The sequence below is a fragment of the Sapajus apella genome, unplaced genomic scaffold (assembly GCF_009761245.1).
Source record: "Sapajus apella isolate SASKATOON/1434 unplaced genomic scaffold, GSC_monkey_1.0 scaffold89, whole genome shotgun sequence".
NCBI lineage: Eukaryota > Metazoa > Chordata > Mammalia > Primates > Cebidae > Sapajus > Sapajus apella.
This window is the reverse complement of record NW_022437029.1, coordinates 533,217-544,229: the sequence shown is the minus strand read 5'-3', so window position 1 is coordinate 544,229 and position 11,013 is coordinate 533,217. Positions and strand designations below refer to the sequence as shown.

Here is an 11,013-nt window from a genome sequence, read left to right as displayed (position 1 = left end):
AGTTAAAAATAATAAAGAGTGCAGTGGCTCATGCCTGTAATCCAAGCAATTTGGGATACTGAGGTGGGAGGATCTCTTGAGTCCAGGAATTCAAGGCCACCGGGCACCATGAGTGTAATCCAGCCTGTGCAAGACCCCATCTCTAAAAATAAAAGTGAAAAAAGAATAGACACATCACGTCGGGTGCGGTGGCTCATACCTGTAATCCCAGCACTTTGGGAGGCCGAGGTGGTCGGATCACGAGGTCAAGAGATCGAGACCATCCTGGCCAACATGGTGAAACTCCGTCTCTACTAAAAATACAAAAAAATTAGCCAGGCATGGTGGCGCACGCCTATGGGCCCAGCTACTTGGGAGGCTGAGGCAGAAGAATCGCTTGAACCCAGGAGGCGGAGGTTGCAGTGAGCTGAGATTGTGCCACTGTGCTCCAGCCTGGTGACAGAGCAAGACTCTGTCTCAAAAAAAAAAAAAAAAAATAGACACATCACAAACTCAGATAAAATATTACCAATATGTATTTGACCAAGGGCACACACATACCCAGAATACATAAAAGAATTACCACAGATCGCTATTTTTAAAAAATGTAATAAATATTGGCAGAAGTTTTGAATAGAGACATTCCACAAGAAGATATCCAAGTAGCCAATGTGTGCATTAGTTTTCATTATCACTGGTCATGAGTAAAATGCAACTTTAAACCAATAAAATGCCACTTTGCACTCACTAGAATGGGTAAAATTAATACCAAGTGTTAGCAAGGGTAAGGAACATCTGGAACTCTTAATTGCTGGTGGTAGTCTATTATAGTAAACCACTTTGAAGAACTGTTTGACTTTGAGCAATTCCTCTCCAATGTATATGTGAAAGAGAAATGATAACTTACATCCACAAAAGTAGTGACTTCTACAAGTATATTCATAACAGCTTTATTCATAATGGCCCCAAACTGAAAGTCTGAATGTCCCTTAATAGGAAAATGGATATATACATTGCAGTATTTTCATAGAATGGAACACTATTTGATAATGAAAAGAACCACTGACATGCAATTATCCAGATGAATCTCAATAGCATGCTGAATGGCAGAAGGTGGACCCAAAAGACTGTACATGGTATGACTCCACTGATAGAAAATCCAAATGTTATCAAAACTAGTCTGTGGTTATAGAAGTCAGATCATGATTTGAGAGACACTGTAAGCAGAAAGGAGTACAGAGACTTTTGCAGTGGTGGTGGTGGTGGTGGGGGAATGTTGTATATCTTGCTTTGGATGGAGATGAGAAGGATTATACAAATGTTGAGACTCAATTGAGTGAGAAGGGGACCACATCTGGTAATAACCAAGTAGCTCCTACTAGACCATTCCACGCACATACAATAACTATAAATGAAAAAATGTAAAAGAAAACTTCCCATAAGTTGCTGGGGGGCAACAAAATCAGACAGATAATGGGAGGGTGAGTGACACTCAGATAGAATAAAACAGTCAATTTTGTTTGTATGGCTTTTAGCCTGAGGACAAACCAGTCTGTACTGTGCAGAGCAGCTAAAGCTCAGAAATGTGTTGCCATAGCTGTCCTGTCCAGCTTGCAGAACAAAATAGCAGAGGTTGGGTTGACCATTGCAGCTGGAAAGTGAGGGGATACAGGAAGAAGTGAGCGAGCCTCAGATATCCTGCACACTCTGTCCAAACCTTCCTATAGCTCCTAAACTACACATGCGTGTGGCAGACTTCCAGCAGTCCAGCTAAGACTAAAAGAATGAGCTGAAATTGCAGCTGTCTTTGACTGCAGGGCAGGAAGGCAGTATGCAGTTTGAGTCTAGTAAAGTTATCTGCCTGTTAGCATGAAAAATCAGTATTTTTCAGCAACATGGAATCCAACATTTCTGGAACATATCATTTGTCCAGAATATAATACAAACTTATTCAATAAAGAAGAAAATATTACCCATGCTCAAGAGAAAACACAATCGAGACTGACCCAGAGATGATGCATATATTGAAATTAGCAAGCAAAGAATTTAAAGCAGCTCTTAATGTGCTATAGGATATAAGAGGAAAGTGCTCATAATGAAGAAAGTGGTAAGAAGTAAAGAAGAGAAGTCCGAACTAGAAAAAAGAACCAAATGGAACTGGAGAATTAAATAGTTGAAATAGAAAATTCAGTGGGCATAGCAGATGGGAAGTTACAGAAGAGTTACTGATTTTTTTTTTTTTTTTTTTTTTTTTGAGACAGGGTCTCACTCTGTTGCCCAGGTTAGAGTGCAGTGGTGCAATCTCAGCTCAATGCAACCTCCACCTCCCGGGTTCAAGCGATTCTCCTGCCTCAGCCTCTAGCGTAGCTGGGATTACAGGCATGTGCCACTACGCTTGGCTAAATTTTGTATTTTAGTAGAGATGGGGTTTAGTAGAGATGGGGTTTCACCAGCTTGACCAGTCGGCCAGGCTGGTCTTGAACCCCTGGTCTCAAGAGATCTGCCTGCCTTGACCTCCCAAAGTCTGAGATTATAGGCGTGAGCCACTGCGCGCAGCTGACTTACTGACTTTTAAGACAAAAACAAGTTATCTGAGGGAGAGAAAAATAAGATTGAAAATAGTGATTAACACCTTAGGACAATATCAAAAGATCTAATGTACAAATAATTTTTGGAGTCCAAGGACAAGAGGAAAGAGAATGAGGCCCCCCAAGGAAAGTATTTAAATGAATAATGGCTGAAATATTTTTATATTTGATGAAAGACAAAATTTGTAGATTCAAGAATCGCAGCTAACCTTGAGTCTGATATAATGCTCACCATACACATCTTTCCATTTTTCTCTGTTTGAAATTTTTCATAATGTTAAAAAAGTAATCAAAACACTCATTTTGAATGAAATATTTAGAAGTACTCAGAAACAAGTCCAGATGACGTAGACAGAGATATAGAAAGTGAGGGTGGTTAAGTATCTATAAAGTTTGTTGTTATCTTTAAAAAAAGCCTCAAAGAAAATATAGTCTATAGCCATCTAGATCTAAAATTCTAAATATCAATATGGGGATGGTATAAGGGAGCAAAAGATAGAAGCAGCATCTTGAAGCACTCGTGGGAAGATATTGGTAAATTTAAGAAGCTTATAATAGTATATGAAGATAAGAATCAATAGTAATATACCAGTAACCACCACCTTAAACCTTTTTTTTTTTTTTGAGATGGAGTCTCACTCTGTCACCCAGGCTGAAGTGCCATAATCTCAGCTCACTGCAACCTCTGCCTCCCGGGTTCAAGTGATTCTCCTGCCTCAGCCTCCAGAGTCACTGGGATTACAGGCAAGCGCCACCACATCCAGCTAATTTCTGTATTTTTAGTAGAGATAGAGTTTCACCATGTTGGTCAGTCTGGCCTTGAACTCCTGACCTCAAGTGATCCACCTGCCTGGGCCTCCCAAAATGCTGGGATTAGAGGCGTGAGTCACCGTGCCTGGCCATAATGTAAACCTTTTAAACCAACAAAAGAAGACTTGATACATCTATTGGAAAGCAAGAAAAAAAATGCTCTATAAATAATAGATATGTAACAATATGGAATATATCCTATGCTAACAGTAATTACAGTAAATGTAAGTGTATTAAGCTTGCCTATTGAAAAAGAAATACTAGAGGCCAGGGTAACTTGCATTTGATGAGAGCTGTTTTCTCTCAACCTTTCTGATCCAGACCCCTGTGCCCTGAGAACCCTGAGAGCAAAATGCCAGATAAGTAAGAGCTGGGAAGGTCCTTGGAGATGACACCTTGCCCCAGCTCACAGGGAGTTAACTGGATTTAAAATAATACCAGCTCCTATCCTTATAGCTTGTAATTCAGGTCTGGAATGGGGCCCTGGAATCTGCATTTTTATTACAAGTGTAGAGCCACTGCACCCCACCAGAATCTATATTGTATTGTATTGTATGAATGAATTAATGACAACGGGTCTTGCTCTGTCACTCAGGCTGGAGTGCAGTGGTGTGATCACAGCTCACTGCAGCCTTGACTTCCCGTGCTGGAGCAGTCTTCCTGTCTCAACCTCCTGAGTAGCTGGGACTGCAGGTGCATGCCACCACACTCTGCTAACTATTTTTCTTTTTTTTCTAGAGACAAGGTTTCACTATATTGCTCAGGCTGGTCATGAACTCCTAGGCTCAAGCCATCCTCCTGCCTTGGTCACCCAAGTGCTGGTGTGAGCGACTGTGCCTGGTGGAATCTGTATGTTCTGTTCTGTTATATATGTTATTTTTTTTTTAAGATGGAGTTTTGCTCTGTCACCCAGGCTGGAGTGCAGTGGTGCAATCCTGGCTCACTGCAACTTCTGCCTCCTGGGTTCAAGTGATTCTCTTGCCTCAGCCCCGCCAAGTAACTGGGATGTGTGTGCCACCATGCCCAGCTAATTTTTGTGTTTTTAGTAGAGATGGGGGGTTTCACTGTGTTGGCCAGGCTGGTCTGAAACTGCTGACTTCAAGCAGTCCACCCACCTTGGCCTCCCAAAGTGCTGGAATTATAGACGTGAGCTACCATGGCTGTGCCTGGCTGAATCTGCCTTTTTTTTTTTTTTTTTTTTTGAGATAGAGTTTTGCTCTTGTTGCCCAGACCAGAGTCGAATGGCATGATCTTGGCTCACTTCAACCTCCTCCCTGGTTCAAGCAATTTTCCTGCCTCAGCCTCCCAAGTAGCTGGGATTACAGGTATGTACCACCATGCCCAGCTAATTTTGTATTTTTAGTAGAGATGGGTTTCTCTATGTTGATTAGGTTGCTCTGGAACTCACAGCCTCAGGTGATCTGCCCACCTCGGCCTCCCAAAGTGCTAGGATTACAGGCATGAGCCACTATACCAGGCCAAATCTGCATTTTAATAAGAGCCTTAAGTGATTCTTTTTTTTTTTTTTTTTTTTTTTGAAAAATATAAACTTTATTTCTCAACATAAGCTCCATCAAGTCTAAGACATTTTTGTAAGCAATGATACCAGCCATTTAATTTTTATTTTCAGAGACAGTGTCTTACTCTGTTGCAAGGCTGCAGTGTAGTGAGATAATAACTTGTCGCAACCTTGAACCTCTGGTCTCAAGCACTTCTCCTGCCTTAGCCTCTTAAGTTGTTGGGACTACCGGCACATGCCATCACGCCTGGCTAATTTTTTAAATTTGTAGTAGAAATGAGGTCTTGCTATGTTGCCCAAGCTGCTTTTGAACTCCTGGCCTTAAGCAATCCTTTTGCCTCAGTGTCCCAAAGTGTTGAGATTATAGGTGTGAGACACTTAGGTTTAGCTAAAGACTTTTTAAATTAGGAAACAAAAAGAATTTGAGGGCTGGGCACAGTGACTCACCCTATAATACCAGCACTTTGGGAGACCAAGGTGGAAGTATTGCTTGAGTCCAGGAGTTCAAAACCAGCTTGAGAAACATAGACCCCATCTCTACAAAAAAAAGATAATAATAATTTTTTTTTTTTTTTTAAATTAGCAAGGTGTGGAGGTATGTGCCTGTGGTCCCAGCTACTCAAGAGACTGAGGTAGAAAGATCTACCTGAGCCTGGGAGGTAGAGGCTGCATTGATCCATGGCTGGGCCACTGCACTCCAGCCTGGGCAACAGAGTGAAACACTGTGTCAAAAAGAAAAAAAAAAAAAAAGAGAATTCAGAAGGAGCCAAATTGGGACTGTAAGGTGGATGCCTGATGATTCCCATTGAAAGGCTTGCAAAATTACTTGTTTGATGAGAAGAATGAGCAGGAGCAATGTCACAGTGGTGAAGGACTCTGGTGAAACTGTTCCAGGCGTTTTGGCTAATGCTTCATCTAATTTTGTCAAAACACTCTCATAATAAGCTGATTTATTATTCTTTGGCCCTCCAGAAAGTCAACAGGCAGAATGCCTAAAAAAAAACTGTTGTCATGCCCTTTGCTTTTGATCAATCCACTGGACCACTTCCACCTCTTAGTAGCCATTGCTTTGATTGTGCTTTGTTTTCAGGATTGTATTGGTGAAGCCACGTTCCATCTCCTGTTACAATTCTTTAAAGAAATGCTTCAAATCAGCTGGGCATGGTCACTCATGCCTGTAATCCCAGCACTTTGGGAGGCCAAGGTGAGCAGATCATAAGATCAGGAGTTTGAGACCAGCCTGGCCAATATGGTGAAACCCCATCTCTACTAAAAATACAAAAATTAGTCGGGCATGGTAGCCTGTGCCGTACTCCCAGCTATGCAGGAGGCTGAGGCAGGAGAATCGTTTGAAACCTGGAGGTGGAGGTTGCAGTGAGCCAAGATCATGCCACTGCATTCCAGCCTGGCGACAGAGTGAGACTCCATCTCCAAAAACAAAAAAAAAAAAAAAGAAAGAAAAAAAAAAAAAAGAAAGAAAAGAAATGCTTCAAATCCCACTTGTGTAAAACTTCCACCAAAAGTTCTGCTCTTGTCTGCAGCTGATCTGGACACTACAGTTTTGATATCCACCAAGTGGAAAGTTTGCTCAACTTTAATTTTTCAGTCAGAATTGTGTAAGCTGAAACAATTGAAATTACTATGGTATTGGCTACTGTTTCTGCTGTTAATTGTGTATCCTCTTCAGTTAAGGCACAATCAACATTAATTTTTCATTGCAAATTGATGTGGATTGTCCACTGCTGCAGGCTTCATCTTCAACATCATTTTGTTCCTTCTTAAAATGAGTTAGTCATTCGTAATCTGCTGATCTCTTTGGGGCATTGTCTCTATAAACTTTTTGTAATGCATCAATTATTTCACCATTTTTCCACCCAAGCATCACCATAAATTTGATGTTGTTTCGTGCTTTAAATTTAGCAGAATTCATGTTGTTATGATAGAGGCTCTTCTCAAACTGATGCCTTATTCTTCTTAGTGCCCCAAACTAGATCAATCATGGCAGAATGGGAAGCAGGAACATCTTAAATGGTGGCAGGTGACAGGAGTAAGCCTTAGGTGATTCTTTTTTTTGGAGACAGAGTCTCACTCTGTTGCTCAGGCTGGAATGCAATGGTGTGATCTCGGCTCATTGCAACCTCTGCCTCCTGGGTTCAAACTATTCTGGCTCAGCCTCCTGAGTAGCTGGGATTACCGCCATGTGCTAGCACGCCCAGCTAATTTTTGTATTTTTAGTAGAGATGGGATTTTACTATGTTGGTCAGGCTGGTCTTGAACTGACTTTGTGATCTGCCTGCCATGGCCTCCCAAAGTTCTGGAATTACAGGCGTGAGCCACTGCACCCGGCCGCTTAGGTGATTCTTAAAGTGGGGAAACTAAAGCAGTAAGCTTTGGGAATCTCTTCTCAGGCATCCTCCTCAATTCCCAGAAGCCCTCTTGAGACTCAGAACAGGAAGTCTGCCAGGCCGCATGGCTGCTGTTTGAAGGCTGGGAAAGAGCCAGATGTCTTCTAGAAGGGCTCATTTGGTCTCACTGTTCTGCAGGTGGAAGCGCTGGTTCTGAGTTTTTGCTACTGCTTCTATGGATTGGCCTCACTCAGGGAGTGCCATTGTCTCATGGGCTGGAATACTGGATACTGGAGGGCAGAGACAAAAGTGTTTTACCGTCTATGGAGCCCACTCTGGGCATAGGAAACCTAAAATTATTTGGATCTATGATGTCTCTGGTTTGCAGGATTCTACACATGACACTTTTTATAATGCAAACTTTTATATTCAAATATAATGTACATGCATAAAAGTGCACCAATAGAAAATATACAGCATAATGAATTTTCACAAACAACACACATTTGTTTAACCAACATACAGATAAGAAATAGAATTCTACCATACTATCCTTCTGCTCCAGGGCTCTTTCCTGACTTCTGCCACCATAAGTTGGTTTTGCCTATTTTTAAACATAATAAAGATGGAATCATGTATTTTTTGCATATCTGGCTTCTTTCAACATTATGTATTTGTGGTTCATCCATGTTGCATGTAATAGATCATTTGAAATATTTCATATGATAGTTTTGGATTATTGCAAATAATGCAACTGTGTACATGTCTTTTGGTTAATACATGCACACATTTCTGTTGGAGGAATGGAGTTGTTGGGTTGCAGGATATGCTCTGGTCCTGCTTTAGCAGATACTGCAGAACTGTTTACGAGAGGTTATAGCATGTATCACTTTTCAAAGGAAATTTTTTATGCCAAGGATCCTACATTTCAGTAAAATGAGAATTGGAATTTCTCCTCTAGTGGCACTTCAGCTAAGGAGGAAGTTATTCTGGAAGCCATCAGCAGGCTGTGGGGTAGGTTGTGTTCCTTTTTAGGTGCCAAGAGCTACATATGCATATCAGTGTGTACATCTAAGTGAATTGACACAGTTTCAAGTCTTCCACTCTGAGTGGACAGGTGTGTCTTTCAGAGGTTTATTAATAGACATATTAGTTAATGTCGTGGCAAGAAAAGATGACAGACTCAAGGGGCACCTTAGAATGGGTGAAGGGACAATTTAGTCAGAGTGAAGGGAAATAATGGGGCTGTGAAGCTCCCAGGACACACCCTCAACTCTTCAGCAAGGCCCCAGTGAGCTCATGAAGCAGGGAGCGGGCTCTGCCATCCCTGCAGCCTCCAGAAGCACACCTGTCCTCTCAGAGCCCTGTGGGCTCCCATAGGCCTGAAGGAGCAGTGTTACTGGGTTCTGGGAGAACTGCAGCCATGGAGAGGCTGCAGAGAGTGGTGGTGAGTAGGAGGTTGAACAAATACTTTGATCTCCTTTCCTGCCTCTCATCGCCTGCTGATGCATCTCATTGGCTAAGCCTAGCTGGAAGCCAGAGGATAAGGGACTCAATGCAGTTTATATAGGTCACCCTCCTGGGGTAGTTTCCTAGGATGCAAAGCAAGGATGTGGATCTGGAGGGACAACCAGAATATCTGACCTGATAGGTGTATTTTTCAGCTGGAAAGGGCTTACATATTGAGCGCAGAAATGTTGGTAAGTATAGAAACGCATAAAGGAGAAAAAAAAAAGAATACCTATAATCTCATCAACCAGAAGCATCGTCTATTTACATTTCAGTACGTTTGTTTCTAGTCCTTTTCCATACATATTTTTCAGTAGTTGAGATCACACCATGAACGTAGTTTGTTAGTTTTTGTAATGAGTTGGCACCAGAATTCTTCTTGGGGAAGAGACCTTTTGGTTTGGGGAAAGTTCTTTGGGAAGCTGGAATAGATGATATGGCTCTGATTACATAGGTATTAGTAGCTCAAGCAAAGGATGGTTACTATCTCTGTAGAAGAAAGTGGATTTGTTTATATTTACTGATGCTTTTGAAGAGAAGGTGGCTAAGGAAGCATCCTAATGTGGGTGGGGGGGGGTTGGCCAAGGGGCAGGTTAAGAATGGCCTACAAAACTGATGACTTGTTCTCCCATTCTTCATACCACTAGAATTAGTGTTGTGGATGACTTGGGGGAGACCCGGGTCCTTTCTCTGGGAAGGGAGACCCATTCCCTGTTGAGTGATGGGCATGTAGCCCAGTCCTGGCTAATGAGTTTTAAGGGAATTGTGCCAGAGGCTACTGGGAAGGGTTTCTTCCTGATAAAAAGGGAGGGGCATGTGAGGAGAAATTCTTTGCCCTGCATTGACTTCTGTTTCCTGCCCCAACTTGCAACTTGAAGAGAAAGGCCAAGAATTAAGAATTAGGTCTCATTAGCCAGGTGGGCACACTGGTACATGTCTGTAATCCCAGCTACTCGGGAGACTAAGGCAGGAGGATCACTTGGGGCCAGGAGTTCAAGACCAGCCTGGGTAACATAGTGAGACCCCTGTCTGCCCCCAGTTTTTTTTTAGTTAGCCAGACATAGTGGCTTGTACCTGTAGTCCCAGTTACTCAAGGGACTGAGGTGGGAAGATTTCTTGAGCCCAAGAGTTCAAAGCTTCAGTAAACCACCATGATTGAGCTACTAAACTTCATATCCTATGGAACAGAGCAAGATCCTGTCTTAAAAAAATAAATAAAAATAAAAATTAAAAAATTAAAAGAATTAGGATCCTAGCCCCCATTCTCAGCTCTGTTACATGTCACTGTACTTCAGAGTCACCCAAGTGAGACTGTAATATTGCCATCCACTTTCTGTTGGTGCCAGCATATGGAGAACTGTGCAAATCAAGCCCAGATATTTCCTTCTCAGCTACCTAGTCATAAGGAACTCACTGCAGGCATAGATGAGGATTGAGCGAGAGGAGGCAATGCAACAGGAGTCAATGTCAAAGAACTTACTGACTTACTGGTGTCCTCTGGACCTGCTTGAGTCCAGCCTTTTCTATTTTTGCTGCACAGGTCTAATCTGTGGCTAGGTGGGTCAATAACTATAAATTTATGTTGGGAAGCTCAAGTCACAAGGTTACTTGATATCTCATGATTCAGTGTTTATTCTTTACTAAGGGCCAGTAGAAAAGCAGAATCTTTTTCAAATGGATAAGAGGGCATGGATTTGCTTCCAAACCCTAGAGTTTTGTACTGTGATTGTCCTGTTAGTGCTTGCCACAGCAGTCGGTTTGTCACAGGCTCCATAAAGTCCACCTTTGTTCTGGTCATAACTGCTTAAATGAGCATCATTCTCAAACATGACATTTGGGAAAACACCAGAGTAAAAGAAAAAAACTATCCGTAGATGACAAAAGACTTAAAAGCCTTTGTTGCGTAACCAATGTTTCCAATTCTGTCCTGTGGTCAAGGAGGACAGATTCTTATCGAGCCTGTGTAAATAATTACATTGCCATGAAATTAAGAATACTCAGAGTTTCCAAATTCTGGAAAGACCAGGCAATAAGAAAAATACACCATTTGCAAATTGATATGGTTTGGTTCTGTGTCCCCAACTAAATTTCATGTGAAATTGTAATCCCCACATGTCAGCAGAGGGGCCTGGTGGGAGACGATTTGATCATAAGGGCAGATTTCCCCATTGCTGTTCTTGTGATAGTGAGTTCTCACAAGATCTGTTTGTTTGAGAGCATGTGGCACTTCCCCCTTTGCTCTCTCTCTCTCTCTATCCTGCCA

General features: G+C 42.0%; 1 long non-coding RNA gene across 1 annotated transcript in view; it reads left to right on the top strand.

Annotated features, from left to right (window-relative positions):
- The first annotated feature begins 6,360 nt into the window (after positions 1–6,360).
- The window catches only part of LOC116534725, a 162,867-nt gene continuing 158,214 nt past the window's right edge, over positions 6,361–11,013 (top strand). The window contains exon 1 of the long non-coding RNA XR_004261848.1: positions 6,361–6,934. This is a non-coding gene — a long non-coding RNA (uncharacterized LOC116534725). The remainder of the gene's footprint in view (positions 6,935–11,013) is intronic.